The following is a 15,640-nucleotide window of genomic DNA, read 5'->3' as shown; positions in this document are numbered from 1 at the left end:
CTGAAGACTTTTGTTAGAATATTCTATGGACTGACGAGACGAAAGTTTAAGATTTGGAAGGTGTGTGTCTCGTTCCATCTGGTGTAAAAGTAACACAGCATTTCAGAAGAAGAACATCGTGCCAACAGTCAGACATGATGGTGGTAGTGGGATGGTCTGAGGCTGCTTTGCTGCTTCAGGACCTGAACGACTGGCTGTGATTGATGGAACCATGAATTCTGTTCTCTACCAGAAAATCCTGAAGGAGAATGTTCGGCCATCAGTTTGTGACCTCAAGCTAAAGCGCACTTGGGTTCTGCAGCAGAACAACGATCCAGAACACACCAGCAAGTCGACTTCTGAAAGGCATTAAAAAAATTTAATGAAGGTTTTGGAACGGCCTAGTCAAAGTCCGGAGTTGAATCCGATTGAAATGTTGTGGCATGACCTTAAAAAGGCCGTTCATGCTCGAAAACCCTCAGGTGTTGCTGAATTAAAACAATTCTGCAAAGAAGAGTGGGTCAAAATATGCCCACAGAGATGTGACAGACTCATTGCCAGTTACAGAAAACATTTGATTTCAGTTGTTGCTGCTTATTAGCGTATTAGGGCAATTACTTTTTGACACAGGACCAGGTAACTTTGAATAGTTTTTTTTCCCTTAGTAAATAAAATCATCATTTAAAAACTGCATTTTGTGTTTACTGGGATTATCTTTGTCTGAAATTTACATTTGTTTGATGATTTTAAACATTAAAGTGAGGAAAATAAAGAATTTGAGCAGGAGGCAACTACCTTTTCATGGCGCTGTATATCCTCTCTCTTATTGCACTGGTTAACGTTCATAAGGATTACTCCCTCCCATAAAAAGTGTGCATGTCCTATATTCTTTGTTGAGGCTTTCCAAATTGATGGTTTACACCTTGATTATTTGGCTTATTGGTTCACTGTACAGAGAAATATCCAATCTCACAGGCATTCGTCCTAACACTGACTGTTGATTTGCAGGTCGTTTTTAGTGTTTCTGATTGCTTTTTTTTTTTCCTGAGTACTGTTTCATTTACATCTGTTTTGATACGTCGGTTGAATGCATTCATTTGGCTGAAGACGCTCCGCAAAACACTTGGTGCTGCGCCTTTTTCTCACTGCAAGAAGAAAACTGTTTGAAATTTAAAATCACTTTTTCAGCTGCAGGACGTCTGGCGTATTATGAATGCAAAAATCTTCCCTGTAACACCACAAAGTATAGCAGCTGTTATGTTGTTTTGACTGATGAAGGGATAAAATGCACACGGATAATGGACGGTTCCCATTCCTTACAGTCGCTCAAACACTAAATTACCAGGAAATAGCAGGAATCACTACAAGTTTTGCGGGCACAGAGTACTTGTTGACAGCTGAAGTTTTTGCGCTAAAACGCTGGCAGAGTGTCATTTCATGGAGCCTTGTTTTTTATTGTCTGCACAGTCTGGAGCAGGATAATTGTCATGCATTGGAAGCAGGAGAGCATGACAGGCCCAGATAGACGTGGAGACACGCCATATATATACTGCTCTGGATACTGACACTATGCTACCATTTGTCTCGCATAAAGCAGGCCAAGCACAACCCAGTATATGATCAATGTTTTTTTCATGACTCACCCTTTACCCCTTCACTTTCTTCCACTCTCTCTTCATTTTTACGCCTTTTTCTACTCTACTTTTTATGCCTCTTCTCTTTCTCTCTTCTTCTGCAATTCATTTCACTCCTTTTATAGCCTCCATACATCCCACCCACGGACTCTGTAGCATTTATGCAGGCTATAATATGAACAATAGTGGTCAGTAAAGTTGTGAAGCACATCAAATAACCTTCTAAATTAGAGTTTTTAATGCCAGAGTACGTTGCTATTCCAGCCAGCAGCATGGAACAAAGGGTGTGATAACTATATACTGTCATAGAGAAAATAGTGTGATTATTTTTCATTGAATTTGAGCCATTAATTACATATGTAGATTGGGGCTGGAAATTCTAAATGTGTGCTAAGAGGTGTAATTTTGAGGAAATGAAAATCACAGCTTATGTAGACATATTCACAGTCATGACATCAGATGTGATTTAAACTATCTTGGTGTTGCAGTTTAGTGTTTAGTGCAGCAGCATATGGCTTTTAATAAACAGACCCAAGATAAGGTCCTCAGCTTTTGGGCAAAACTAACTTTGAACAGTTGACTGAGGACTCATCAACTCATTTCTGCATATTGAACGCCTCATGCTGCCATCTGTTTGATTCAGATTGATTTTTATGAGACGATCTGGTCAGCTAATTATCTCTGTTTAATAAAATACTTTGTTGTCTGCAAACAAGTTGCGTGTTAACAAAAAGACGCAATAAAATTACATTTTACTTTTGAGTTCCTTCCTTCCTCACTGCCTCCAAGTAGATTTTTAGAGCTTGTTCTACAAAAAACAAAAAACAAAGCAGCTTGGTGCAGCTATAAAACACAAGGGTGGCCAAGACAGAAATAACAAGTAAACTTTGTAAAGCTGAAGAGAACGGAGATAATTCTCTGTGGGTTTAACCCTACAAATGAAGCATATAATGATATGATCCATTGTTAATATCAAAATATTAATTATAGTGGCTTAGGCATGGGTTTTAGGCAAAACAATAATTCACAAAAGCAAGGAATGTTTGGGAGACACACCAGCATATTCATTCATGAAAATTTTCCACCCACCATAATTTGTGTTATGAAATAAATGATGTGCTCAAATCCTAAAATTAACAACATAATGATGGAGAAATACTCAGTGAAATCCTGTATGAAAAAGTCTGCTTCAGTAAATAGGAAAACGTAGTTAAAATTTTAAAGTAAAAGTACTGGATCAGTTCTTCTGACTGATATGATTGTAGATGATGGAGCTAGTTTAACTACTACATATACGGTTTTATAAACAAAGACAGCAGATAAATCTGAGGGGTCATCAGATATCTAATGGTGAAAAGAGAAAACACATTTCTCATATGCAAATCTGTTTTCAGTTTTTGGACTTTAGAGATTGTGTGGAGCTTTTAACAACTCAAAGACATCTGAAATGTAACTCACACCAAACAGCGCTGTTTGTAAGATGTCAGAGGCTAAAAAGGTTGGAAACTACTGCTTTAACCTATAAACAATGTGTTGTATTCTAAAAGCAAATATGGAATCCATTGTGAATAAATCTTCATCTTAAAAGTAACGAAAGCTGTCAAAAAATATAGTGAAGTGAAAGTATAAAGCAACATGAAATGGAAATAGTCCCTCCGTCCTTCTTTCCATAAGTTCAAACTGTAAAAACATCAATGCTTTTATCAGCTTTGGGACAAGAAGATGGAATTCAAACACAAAAAAAATGATCACATGCACCTCGAGGAATCTTGTCTACCATTTTTGCATGTACTCCATGTGGCATCCAGCATGTAGGGAAGCAAAGGAGGTTCAGAATCAGTGAACAAACATTAGAGGGATCTGATCTTAAGTTGGCTGTTGGGATTTTTTGACATTTTGCAGGTTCATTTTCAGATTTGGTTTTCTGTCTCCAAAGCAATTGCAGCAAAAATATTTTACCGTGAATAAAGACTTAGATATGAGCTGCTTTCTGTGACTATTTTATTGTATTTCTACACCAGTGGGTCCCAGTGTAACATATACACATTTATACACTACTGTTCAAAAGTTTGGGCTCACCCGGACAATTTCATGTTTTCCATGAAAACTCACACTTTCATCCATGTGCTAACATAATTGCACAAGGGTTTTCTAATCATCAATTAGCCTTTCAGCACCATTAGCTAACACAATGTAGCATTAGAACACAGGAGTGATGGTTGCTGGAAATGTTCCTCTGTACCTCTATGGAGATATTCCATTAAAAATCATCTGTTTCCAGCTAGAATAGTCATTTACCACATCAACAATGTCTAGACTGTGTTTCTAATTAATTTCATGTTATCTTCATTGAAAAAAAATTGCCTTTCTTTCACAAATAAGTACATTTATGAGTGACCCCAAACTTTTGAACGATAGTGTATATAAATTAGTGTATGGAAATGTGTTAATGCTATGGAATTCTGTTACTCTAATGTGTTTGCTGTGACCTGACCTGCTGGTAAGAGGCTTCATGTGTGTGTAATCAAGCCCTTGATCACTGATTAGTTGCACCTGTAGAGTCTCCTACATATAGACAGACTCACCACACGTACCTCGTTTTGCCACTCTGACGTAAACTGAAATGTTTGCACTCCATGTACTTTTAGCACATTCTTCGCTGCCTGCACAGCTCTGTAATATATCAAATAGATGCATTTAAAATCTAGTCCATTTTTAATTTTTGTTCCTTGGGTGCACTATACCTTTAGGCAACAGGATCACATTACTGCTTTTACAAACCACTGTGATCTGGTTACAGCTGTAGTGTTCAGGTCACAATGAATATGAGTTAATATTTAATCCAGAGCGATGGTTTTGGAGGTTTTCAATTATTTTTGCTGTCATATCATATGACGCCTCGGGGTGCGTGTCACACACTATCACTTCTAATTAACTGCTCTTCAATCAGTTTCATCGTGGCTATTCTTTCTCTTTATGCGCTGTAAAGTTTCTTAAAAACGGTGAGAGCAAGAAATAGACAGGCAGTTGGGCTGGAAAATGGTAAAAAAAAACACAGGCGAAAGCGGTTTAGATGAAACAAAATGACCTTATCATAAACCCGGCCTAATAAAAGCATCTAATACTCTGTCATTAAGGCCATTGCATCAAGCTGTAACTATGTTTGGCATGATTAGATGCTTCGTGTTTTTATCCCTCATGCTCTAAAAGCTTCGAGTGGTCTTGCTTGCCACTGCAGCACTTGAAGAGACTCATGGATGCTGTGAGTCCTAAAATTATAATAAAATGGAAACACAGACTCTTACATCAAGTCACTACACGAACAGCACAGATACTTGGTGATATTTGTGGTGGAAACAACCAGCTCTTGTCAAATCTGTTATTTTAACTGTTTGCATCATGTTCCTAACACAAATGGAGACTTATTCTCTTCTGATGTGAGAATAATGAGAATTAACGTCAATCAAAAAGCAGTATGTGGTAGTATCTAGAATGACTGGGAAGAAGTGAGTCTGTGCTGGTTCAGATTCTCCCTTACACACACATACTGATGTCTGACATGTCTGGATGTGTTTGCAGCACACTTGTAGAGGTGTGAACTGTCGAGAAACAAAACAAAAAAATCACTGCATTGCACCACTCTCGATCGAACACGGTAGAGTTGTTTGAAAAATACAGCAATAACCCCGAGAGTCTGAAGAGAGCTGTGAAATCAGACCAGGAGCTACTTACCATTTTAGCTTTACCCCAACCTCAGAACTCTTCCTCTCAAGCGTAATCTGAACAGAAACAACGAAGGTCGAGTGGAGCCTGATGAACTCTGACACTTCGCTGACCTTGTGGCATCAGGAATCCACTCAAACATCTCCCCTCTCATGAGATTACACCTCTTAAGCGTTTTGATCTTGTTGACCGAAGAGGAGCCCCTCACTGGGACTCAGGGTGACCCCAACATGCCCTCACGCTCTCTTCTGATGAATTGACAACTAAAGGTCAACAAAGAAAGTGCTTCTTCATAACAGGAGGGGTGCAGATTTAACTGACAAACCTTGTTAAACACATGATCTGATGCTGTCATTGTGTTTTGTTTGAGGATTGGGGTCATTTGCTGTGGTTTATAAAATCTGACTAACAGTAAATGAAGTGTAACAAATAAACCATTGGGCCCAGTCTTCCACTGACAAGCTAATATTACTGTAAGTCAGTTTTATTGCTAAATTAGCAAATAAATTGAACTTTATCTACTATTTTTCATCTCTAGTGTCAAATCCTAACAGCTTATTCATGTTTTCTCAGAGGGTTTAGTCTTCTGATCGTCTGTTCCACATAACAAAAAAAAACATTCTCCATTAACAAAGACAATTCAAAGAAATTTTTTGCTTTACGGAGCACCAATTCACAACATAAGTCATTTGAGGGCACTTCACAATGTAATGTGAACCCCTTTATAATAATATAACATGGAAAGAAACCCAACAAAGTGGAAGGAAGAAACTCTCAACAGGAAGAAACCTTGTGGCAGAACCCGGCTAGGAAGGGGCAGTCATCTGACTCACCTGGTTGGGGTAAGGGAAAAGGGAAAGGCTTTTAAAATCAAATAGCAGTACATCTGAGAACAACAAACACTGGGGAGGTTGTTGAGGCCAGAAACCACAGACCAGAAACATGTGGCTTCGGAGCCAAAAGTACCTGCAGAGAGGACAAACTGCGACAAAGAGAAAACACAACTGCAGCCTAGTTTTGTAGTAAGTCAACAGGACATGCAGAGAAAAAATCTGGTGCTTTTCTGAGTGTGCAAAAGACCCAAATCAAAAGTCAAATTAAAAGTCCCTCTACAAAAAGCCACCACATCCTGTCTCTGTGTATCAACACTATACATTTAGAAGTTTTTTGGGATGGAAATGAATCTGTTCCTGCCTAGAAATGGCTTAGATGTGAATCTACACATAAGGTTACAGTTAAAATGTAAAGAGCAGTCTCCCCGGTGTGTGACAGGTGCAATGTGTCAGAAAGTACTTTATCTCATGCTTTTTGGTCCTGTCCCTCGTTAGCAGGTCTCTGGTGTAAGATATTTGATTTTTATTCTAAAGCATATAAAACACCCATTAAGCCTGACGCAGGACTTGCTGTTCTAGGCTGCACACAAACTACAAAAACTATTCCCGCTACAATGCGGCAGCCATTAGAACTGGGTCTGATTGTTGCAAAGAAGTTAATTCTAAAGGAATGGAAGTCTCCTGTGGCGCCTTCATTCCGCCTGTGGGTCACTGACATGTTGTCTGTAATACAAATGGAAAGACTTCGTCATGACTCAAATGACTCAAAGAACACTTTTACAAACTACTGGAAACCATTTGTGGATCATTTGTCGTCTCTGTAAATTTATGTTTTTGTTAATGTCCGTCTGGTTTCGTCTGAGCCTTGTTTTGTTCGTTTTGTTTTGTTGCTTTTTTCTTTTTGTTCTGTGTTTTTTGTTAAAAAAAATGAAAATAAAATATTGGAAAAAAAAAATGTAAAGAGCGTTGAAGTCCCAGCTGCTGTCTCCACTCACTGCAACTCAAACACACCAGCTCATCAACAGCTCTGCTCTTTACATTCCACAATGGCAATTTGTGCATTGGACAAATTCAGCCATACATGTTAGAACCTGAAACAGATTTTGAAGAAGAATTGTAGATACAGAAAGCTCCACACTGCAAGTCTTGGAATTAGGTTTGTTATGTTAGAAACCCTAGTTGGCTGCAGACTGTCAACAGCACATTGCAGTTTCAAGGTTGAAATGTTCCGCTGTGACTTATTTTGCTCAAGATATGTCTTCCAGCATACATAAAAATACCATATGGACGAGGTAAAAACCTAGATTTTCACCAGGTCTTGACAGAAAGAGGTGATTATTTTGAACCAGAGACATGAACAACATTCTAAAGCATCAAATAAATACTCACTAAATTCATCGGAACAGAAATGCTTCATCCATTATATTTCTGTGAACTTTTACTGCCAAACACAACCTCTTGCTAGCTACTGAATCATTTTCAGTATTTTTTACAAACTCTTTGGCAGAAGGGCTTTATTGTTGCAGTCTTTCTGCAGGTTACATTTACCCCTCCAACCTTGACTCTCAGTCAAGTGCACCCAAACCGAAAAACCTTATTCGTTTTTGTCTGCCATCAATACACGACACTCTGGCCAAACACACTTGACATCTCTCCTTTGTCATTTTTGTGGAGAGAACCGAACTCCCAGGTCAAATCAAACCAAAAATCATCTGGCTTTTCTGTGGACACAGCAGAAGAAGAAGTAATGACATGTGTGTTGATTCGCACACACATCCACAGGTACACACATCATTATAGCGTGGCTGCGCCATGCGAGGCTATTTCAGTGACAGATCTCCGCTTAGCGCTCCTCTGTCATCAGCTCTGTCATATTGCATGGTTGCTATGACGACCACGGCATGATGTCAAGAAAGGGAGGCGGAAAAAAATGTTCGTCTCTTCATCCTCAGCACCCTGCTAGTTTATAAATGAGACTGATTTGATAAACATATGGCACAAATTGCACACGCAGGTTATATGTGTTAATTCATGAAGTCCAATCATAGCTGACAGTCTCATTTGTCTTTAACAAGCAGTGAAAGTGCTGTAAAACGCTTCTGACAGCATTATGACTTTTACTGTTGGTATGTACCAATAAAAACCTACACTCTGACCTTCTGTGCTTTTTCTCTGTCCAGGGTGGTTGTAAAAAAAAAGGCTTGATATTGGATCATAAACAACTGACAAGGCTGCTGCTGGATTAGAAAAACAAGTTATTTTATAAGGTAAAGGAGAGCTGTAAACATCCTGTGTTTGGGTGCTCTTACATTGCTATCCTTGTGAGGACCAGTGTTCAGACCGGGCCTGATTGGCAGAAAGCAGATTTCAAATGCTTCACTGCGAATTCAGTTCATTCTAGTGTAATTGCTGCAATCAGAGGATTAATCCTGAGGGCCGTGGTGCAAATTTTTCGTGTCGAGACAAACTTTGGTGAACTCCAACCAGCAAATTTGTGCTGCCGACTAATTAGCAACCATCAGTGTTGGATCAGTGTGTGTCAGTGTTGCTGACCTTTGTGGAGATGGAGAACCGCAGAGTCCAAAATAGAGAAAGCTACTGTGAAGTAACTGTTCCCATGAGAGAACATTTCCCATATGAGGCCATGCAGTTATTGAGAAGTCAATAGTGCAAATATATCCTTTGAATGAATAGTTAATGCATTGTCCTTTTAGCAAATGGGCTAAACCAACAAGCACAGAGTTTGCTAAATGGCTATTGGAGAGCTAGCGGGCAAGTTTATTTTGCTTTGTTTTAATTAAGGAAAAAGGAAATGTAATTGTGAACAAAATGCCATGTGGCGTAAACATGAATGCACTGACATGTCGGTTCACTAGTCAATGAGGATGGAAAAAAAAAAACAGAATATACATTAAGTTGAAGATGGTTAAGTAAATAAACATTTGATTACCAAAACTGAACATTTAAATCCCTTGAGAGTCTGAGAAAAACATTCCAATTACAGTGAACTGAAAACTAAATAAAGCAAGCTAATAATGAGCAAAACTCTGTGTAGAGTGTATTTCTTACTCCAGTAACACATGAAAATAGTGATATAAAAAGAACACAACTGAATAACAATAAAATCCTGGTCCGTCTTGTCCAAACGGTCTGACAATCACCAGACCAGATAGGCAAATCAAGCCAGCTACACCCCAAACTTGCCTATCTGAAAGGCCTAACTTCTGTTTAATTAGCAATTATTATTAAATGTATCCCAGCGCTCTGATCACAAGAAGTGAATTTCCCAGATTACAGTATCAAGTACATTTCTATTGACTTAGCATTTAACGGGAGAAGTTGCCTCTCCAATAGACACTAACTGTCCATCCACTACCAGCTGGTAACTTGGCTAACTATATCTGTGAGTATACATCCCCAAGCCGGCAAACCAGATATTATGCAAAGATTAGCTGATGCATTTTGCTGTTCTTCTTCTTGGCGTGATGTTTCTAAAATCATTGTATGGGCAGGTGTGGTTTGAAGTTGCAGAAACCCTTGCTCTGCTGTGTGGGTGGGTGAATGACTAACAGACTGTAAAGCGCTTGGAGTGTTGCTTAGGTGGAAAATTTCCCTCCTTTGAAGAGGTATTCTAGTTAGGTTCAGGTTTGAGGTTTAAATGAGGTTAAAGGCCAGTGAGTGGACGTCATCAATGTAAGATCGTGATTCAGATAGCATTAGAAAGATGTGTGTGTGTGTGTGTGTGTGTCGCCGTGTACTAGTGAAAAAGGGTTTCTTCCACAGTCCTCATTAGCATCGTAAAGACTGAGGCCATCTGATCCTTCCATCCCTTTGACCTCTGGGGTCATAACAGAGCTGGTGTTGGAGCTTTGTGTACGTTCCAAGCCGTCTGTGTCCAGGCTGCTTTGAACTGCACAGCATCAGTCTGTAATCCATGAAATGACCTATATGTCACTGCAAAACAGCTGTTTCACACTGTTCTATGAAAAACTGACCATTCGGAAATCATGCTTTTCGCATTTTTTTCCGTGAATTTAAGTTTTTCCATCATGCATCATATAAAATCTTTAAAATAGTGCCTTTTATCACAAGAATGTAAGTAAACCTCTTGCTGTTGATGTTTTATGTTAGCAATTTTGGACTTTTATGATGTTTTTTTGTTTGTTTTTTGGGGTTCAAGTAAATACTGTATATTGTAAAAATGAAAGTGTTCAGTTTGACTGTGATGGGTCATCTTCTTCTCGTAAAGCCATCGTTTTCTCTGTTTATACGGTCATCGGGGGGACTGTAAATTTTTTTATTGGTCACTTTGGACGAAGATTGAGACCAGCATGGTGCTAAAGGCATGCCCAGTCAATCAAGCAGTCAGTCACATTTATTTGTGTGTAGATCATGTTGAAGACAAAAAACAGTCTGTCTCAAAATATCTGTGAGCATTAAATATCATTTGTAGAAGCAAGACGTCCTTCAAGCCTCCAGCGGATATAACCAAATAAAATAAAATGCACTGAGAAAGATTGGATATCAATCCAATGTAATGCAATTCTGCTTAGATTTGTTTATCCGGTGAATTTATTAATCATGATGGAGAGAGAAGCGACAACTTAGACTCATCTGAAAGGCTTCTATCCATTATAGCATAACCTCACTTTTACCTTGGGGAACAATTGCATAAGATTTAATTAGTATTTCTGTGCATTTGAAGTAGAAATCTAGAAAATAAACATCCATTAAACCTGTTTTGACTTCTCTTTTCATGCATGTTATGAATTTATCTTACACACGGTATACAAAAGATTAGAGGTTTGCATCCTGAAGGCCTGTCGCTATAACCTCATGCAGCTAAACATGACTTAAAAGAGGACGTGTAGGTTCCAGGCCGTCAGTGGACGGAAATTTTTTATACTATTTTTTTACTGTCATCACATGAAAAGGTTGCAGCTAATGTGGATCTGAATAAAAAATAAAGGAACACAATGAAATGGGTTTGTCAGGCATAGCATTGCATTCAACTGTATATGTTGAGGCTTCACAGTTATATTAAGCTGCAAGGTTTTAATGACTGTCACACCAAAACTGTGAACACCATTGGTTGCAAGTCACTCTGTGATTAAAGAATAGACATCTATATTTGTGTTGCAGACATCCCCCACTGACCTGCTCTATAGATTCACTCGCTGTAGATCTGTGTTCCCTGGGATTTGCCAAATTACTGTATGTTCTACAATCTGCACCTTATTGAGCATATTGACTGTAAGGCCAACCGCTGCCAGTTAGCCCGCTACACCCAAAGCCCCAAATCAATACAGTGTGCTTATTCACTACATGGTCTTGGGGCCCCCGTTGTTACGGATGCAACGTAGCGCATGCCAAGATGTAAACTCAATGAATGCTTCTCCAGCCTTGTAAAGGAATTGATGTCAACAACAAAAATGCGTGTGCCGGTGAATGAGCACAGGAGGAGATTTTTGCTGTCCTTCTGGTTTATAGTTATTAGAAAAAACTGCACCACTGTGAGGGATGTCATCTCAACATGTGTCCTTTTTTGTGCTTCCTCCATCCAGATGGAGGCATTGTTCCCACTGCCTTTCTGTTCTTACCACACCTCAGGTTGGCACATTGACACATAAGCAGCACCTTAATATACAGGCATAAGGCGGATCAGGAGACAATGGCCACTTGCTTATCTTCCTGACAGGCAGAAGCTTGTCCTGCAGTCAGGATTAGACGAGGGGAAAACGGGGGCACCAGCAGCTGGAAGCAGGAAGTGACACGGCACACGACATCGTGGACCCCACTTCGAGCTCAGTGGCGTATGACTAATCTGGTGTCCTCTGACCGAACATGCTCCGTCTCTTACACCGCTTTATCGCCGTGTGTGGGGAGCCAGATTAGGGCCACATTAATTCACAACAGGGAAGCCCTTTTAAACCCAGCCGGCACGCTGATAAAAATCGAAAAGGGCTGCGCTCTGGCGAGGGAGGATGTGCATGTGGAAGATGTAAAAAGCAGTGGAGTGGGAGGCAGTGAGGGTGAGATCTTAAAAAGTATTTTAAAAAAAGAGATCTAGTGCCCTCCAGGCACGGAAATGATTAATAGCATTAACATAATTATGGAAAGCTACTTACAGTTATTTTTGCATAACAGGTTACTCAAGGTCTTGGTTGGCAAAATTAAACACTTCACCTATTTCACTATATATTATAATAAACCCTCATAATTTGACACATTTCTGGAAATCAATACCTCATCTCTTCAGCTGCTATTCCACGTTGTAAACCTCATTGAAAACAGAGGTTTGATGTTTTCAACCTTTGCCAAAATGAAGAGTTAATGAAGGATCTTTTCAAGCCCAAACTGAACAAGAGATGTGGATCAAAAGAGCTCCAGACAGACAAAACTCCCAGGCTAACAAAAAAGAAATGGGAAAGGCTATGAAAAGGGTTTCGTACATTCATGTCAGAGGCAAACACAAGAGATCTGACTGGAGATCATGAGCAGTGTGCGGTAAAGCACAAAATTGCACAGTTTGGGAAGTTTATTAGGGTTTCAATTAATGACTTTTTTCCAGTAAAACATGATTTAATGTCCATTTTTGCACATATGATAGTGGTTTTCTGTTCTTAATGTTAATAATTAAGGAAGCAAGATGTGTCAAAACTGAAAAAAGGACAATGAAAAAGCTAAATATTGAAGAGCTACAACACTGCAATGTACACATTTCACAGAGATGCATTTCTTCTGTTTATTTACACCCTTCGTGTAATATTGAGTAACCCTGTAACACGGTATCTGCATGCTTGGCCAAGCATGGCTCCAGTCCTTATCCGTAAAGCCCAGGGATGATGCGTCCTTGTGCTTCCCAATCTGCCTTTGAAGTTTTAGGTCAAGTCTGTGTATGGAAGTGGCTGCATGTGTATATGTGAGGAGGATCTGGCCTTCTGCCCTTCCGTAATCCTGTTAAGCACCTGGACAATGGAGGAACAGCTGGCTTGGCCTTCCTGCACTCTGCAGCATGAAGTGCACAAGAGGATGATGTGCACAGCATTCAGAAGGAGAAACAAAAACTAGGATGTCAATAGAATGAGCGACTCTAAAGTATCTATTGATCTATTTGCTCCCTTTCTGCTGTGTTTATCTGGCAGCCAATCTATCTCTATATTTCTGTCTATCCGTCTTCTGTGTCCTCCTTCCTCCCTCCCTCGGGTCGCCAGTGGCGCTCTCTTAGCCCTGGTGCTCCATCCATCCTCACGGTTCAATACTGGCACAGATGTTGTAGAAAGTTTAAGGGGCCCGCTTGTGCCATTAGTCCAGCAGCAGGGCCTGGGAGCAGCAGGGGAAGACTTCTCTAATCAGTTTTATTGGACCTATGCTATTGGGTTAACACAACAGGGTCAGGCCCAGAGCCCAGCGGCACTCCACTGCAAATGTGGTGTGTGCACACACAGGGGGTATCTGTGTATGTTTATACCCCAAGGCTACAGCACAGATAGTAATGTATCTCCACCTCTCTGCCTCCTTTATACTCGCACACACACGTTGATCAGGGCGAAACCTGAAACTCAGCTGTGCAGCAGATGAGCTCCAGTTGGTTTAGATGCTGTGATCAAATAATTGCATGAGATCACAATATATTAAGTTAGAATATATGTACATATGCTCTTGTTGGGAATGAAGACAACTAGAGTATGAATGAGCAAATGCAGGAAGACCAAAAGGCTACAGACAAGCTAGCAGCTCTCTGAGGCTGCACTTAAACACAAAGGACCTTGTATTTTAGCTCGCTTAAAATGACAGTGCTAACATGCTCATACTTAGGAGGTGTCATTTTTACTACAAGGGTACTTTAAACAATTATCAGCCTTACTTGGGAAAAAAGGAGTGTAACTGCCATTTAGGGGCATAATTGTCAACTATTAAGCTTTATATCACTGTCAATAAGCAGTCAAATGTGGCTTTGAACTGTTTCTCCATGCACCTTACTCACCTGACCTGCACTGTCTAACTTTTATTTCCCAACCTGAAATCCAACTTGTGTGGTCGTCATTTTTAGATTGATGAGGTCATACATGCTGTTGAGTATTTGGAGGCTGATGACGTGACCTTTGTCTGTGAAAGGATAGCAAAACTTCAACATTGATGGACAAATGCTTGAAGTTAAAGAAGATTATGTTGAAAAATAATGCAAGAACTATCTTCCCCCTGTGACATTTTCTGCTGGGGCCAAGAACGTTTTGAAGCACCCTCAGATATTCCCTAACAAAGCTTAAGTTGTTAGCACGAGACGTGACGTGTGAACAAGAAAAGCACTCAGAGAGCGCCATACTCCACCAAGGCTGCTCAGTCGTTGTATGATTTCGACAGAAGAAAATGTGACAATTCAAGCTGTTCATTCCTCCATGTAGCATTGTCAGAAATTCAGCATTTGTTTATTAGTTATTGATGATCAGAAATCAACAACATAAAATGCTGACATTTAAATGTACAAACAGCATGATCTTGAGCTGAGCACAGGCGTGTGTTATGCATGTGTACGTTATGTACGGATACCGAATCGCGTGACCTAAATATGTAGCGGGTGGCAGGAATTGATGGGACTCAGAAACACCCCCACAATTTAATCAATTGTTCCTTGTGTCATTTCTGATGAAGAAGTCCACAGCGGTCAATTTGTAGTAGGATTGCAGTCATGTGTTTGTCAGCAGGCAGCCGATGTAGTGTTCACTTGTTGTCATAGTTACAGGATGCCGTGCCACTGTCTTGGAAATGTTTAACAAATCCGTGGATCCATACTATAAGCCGCATCACTGCCAAAATCTAATCAGTTGCTCTGTGTGTCATTTCGGACCATCCCTGAAAATTTCATTCAAATCCGTAATTCCATTTTTCACTAATGTTGCAAACGGACAGACAAACAGACGGACAAACCAACGCCGATCGTCACATAACTCCACCAGGAGTAATTAGCACTGTGCATAACATAAAACTGCTAAGACTGTTTTTGGTTTTGCATTACAAGAGCTGCAATTTTGACCCGATGATGGTCAAAATGTTTGCATGCAAAGCGAAGGGATCACCGGAATTCATCCTAAGGAGAACATGCATGTGTGTACCAAATTTCAAGGCAATCTATTCAGTCGTTTCCAAGATAGTTCTCAGCTAAACCGTTAACCTTCTGGTGGTGCTGCAGCAAGAGGCAGCAGATCACAAAAGTCAGGAATCATATATCTGTTTGAATGTTTATGGCAAATCATTGAGCATATGTTGCAATATTTTACTGGATAAGTGAAAACATTGACCTGCACCAAACCATATTAAATCATTCATCTTCATTAGCATAGATAGATTTGCGAATGTGCTGCTCAGTAATCACAACAAACCTGCTGAAGGGAACCTGAACCTGTGTCCCAGTGCCTGAGGACATCTCCACCCTTGCGAGCTACTTGACCCTGCATGGCTAACGTGGTGTGA

This window comes from Amphiprion ocellaris, chromosome 21 (genome assembly GCF_022539595.1).
Source record: "Amphiprion ocellaris isolate individual 3 ecotype Okinawa chromosome 21, ASM2253959v1, whole genome shotgun sequence".
In the NCBI taxonomy this organism is placed as follows: Eukaryota; Metazoa; Chordata; class Actinopteri; family Pomacentridae; genus Amphiprion; species Amphiprion ocellaris.
The sequence above is the reverse complement of the archived record's forward strand: the minus strand, read 5'-3'. Positions refer to the sequence as shown.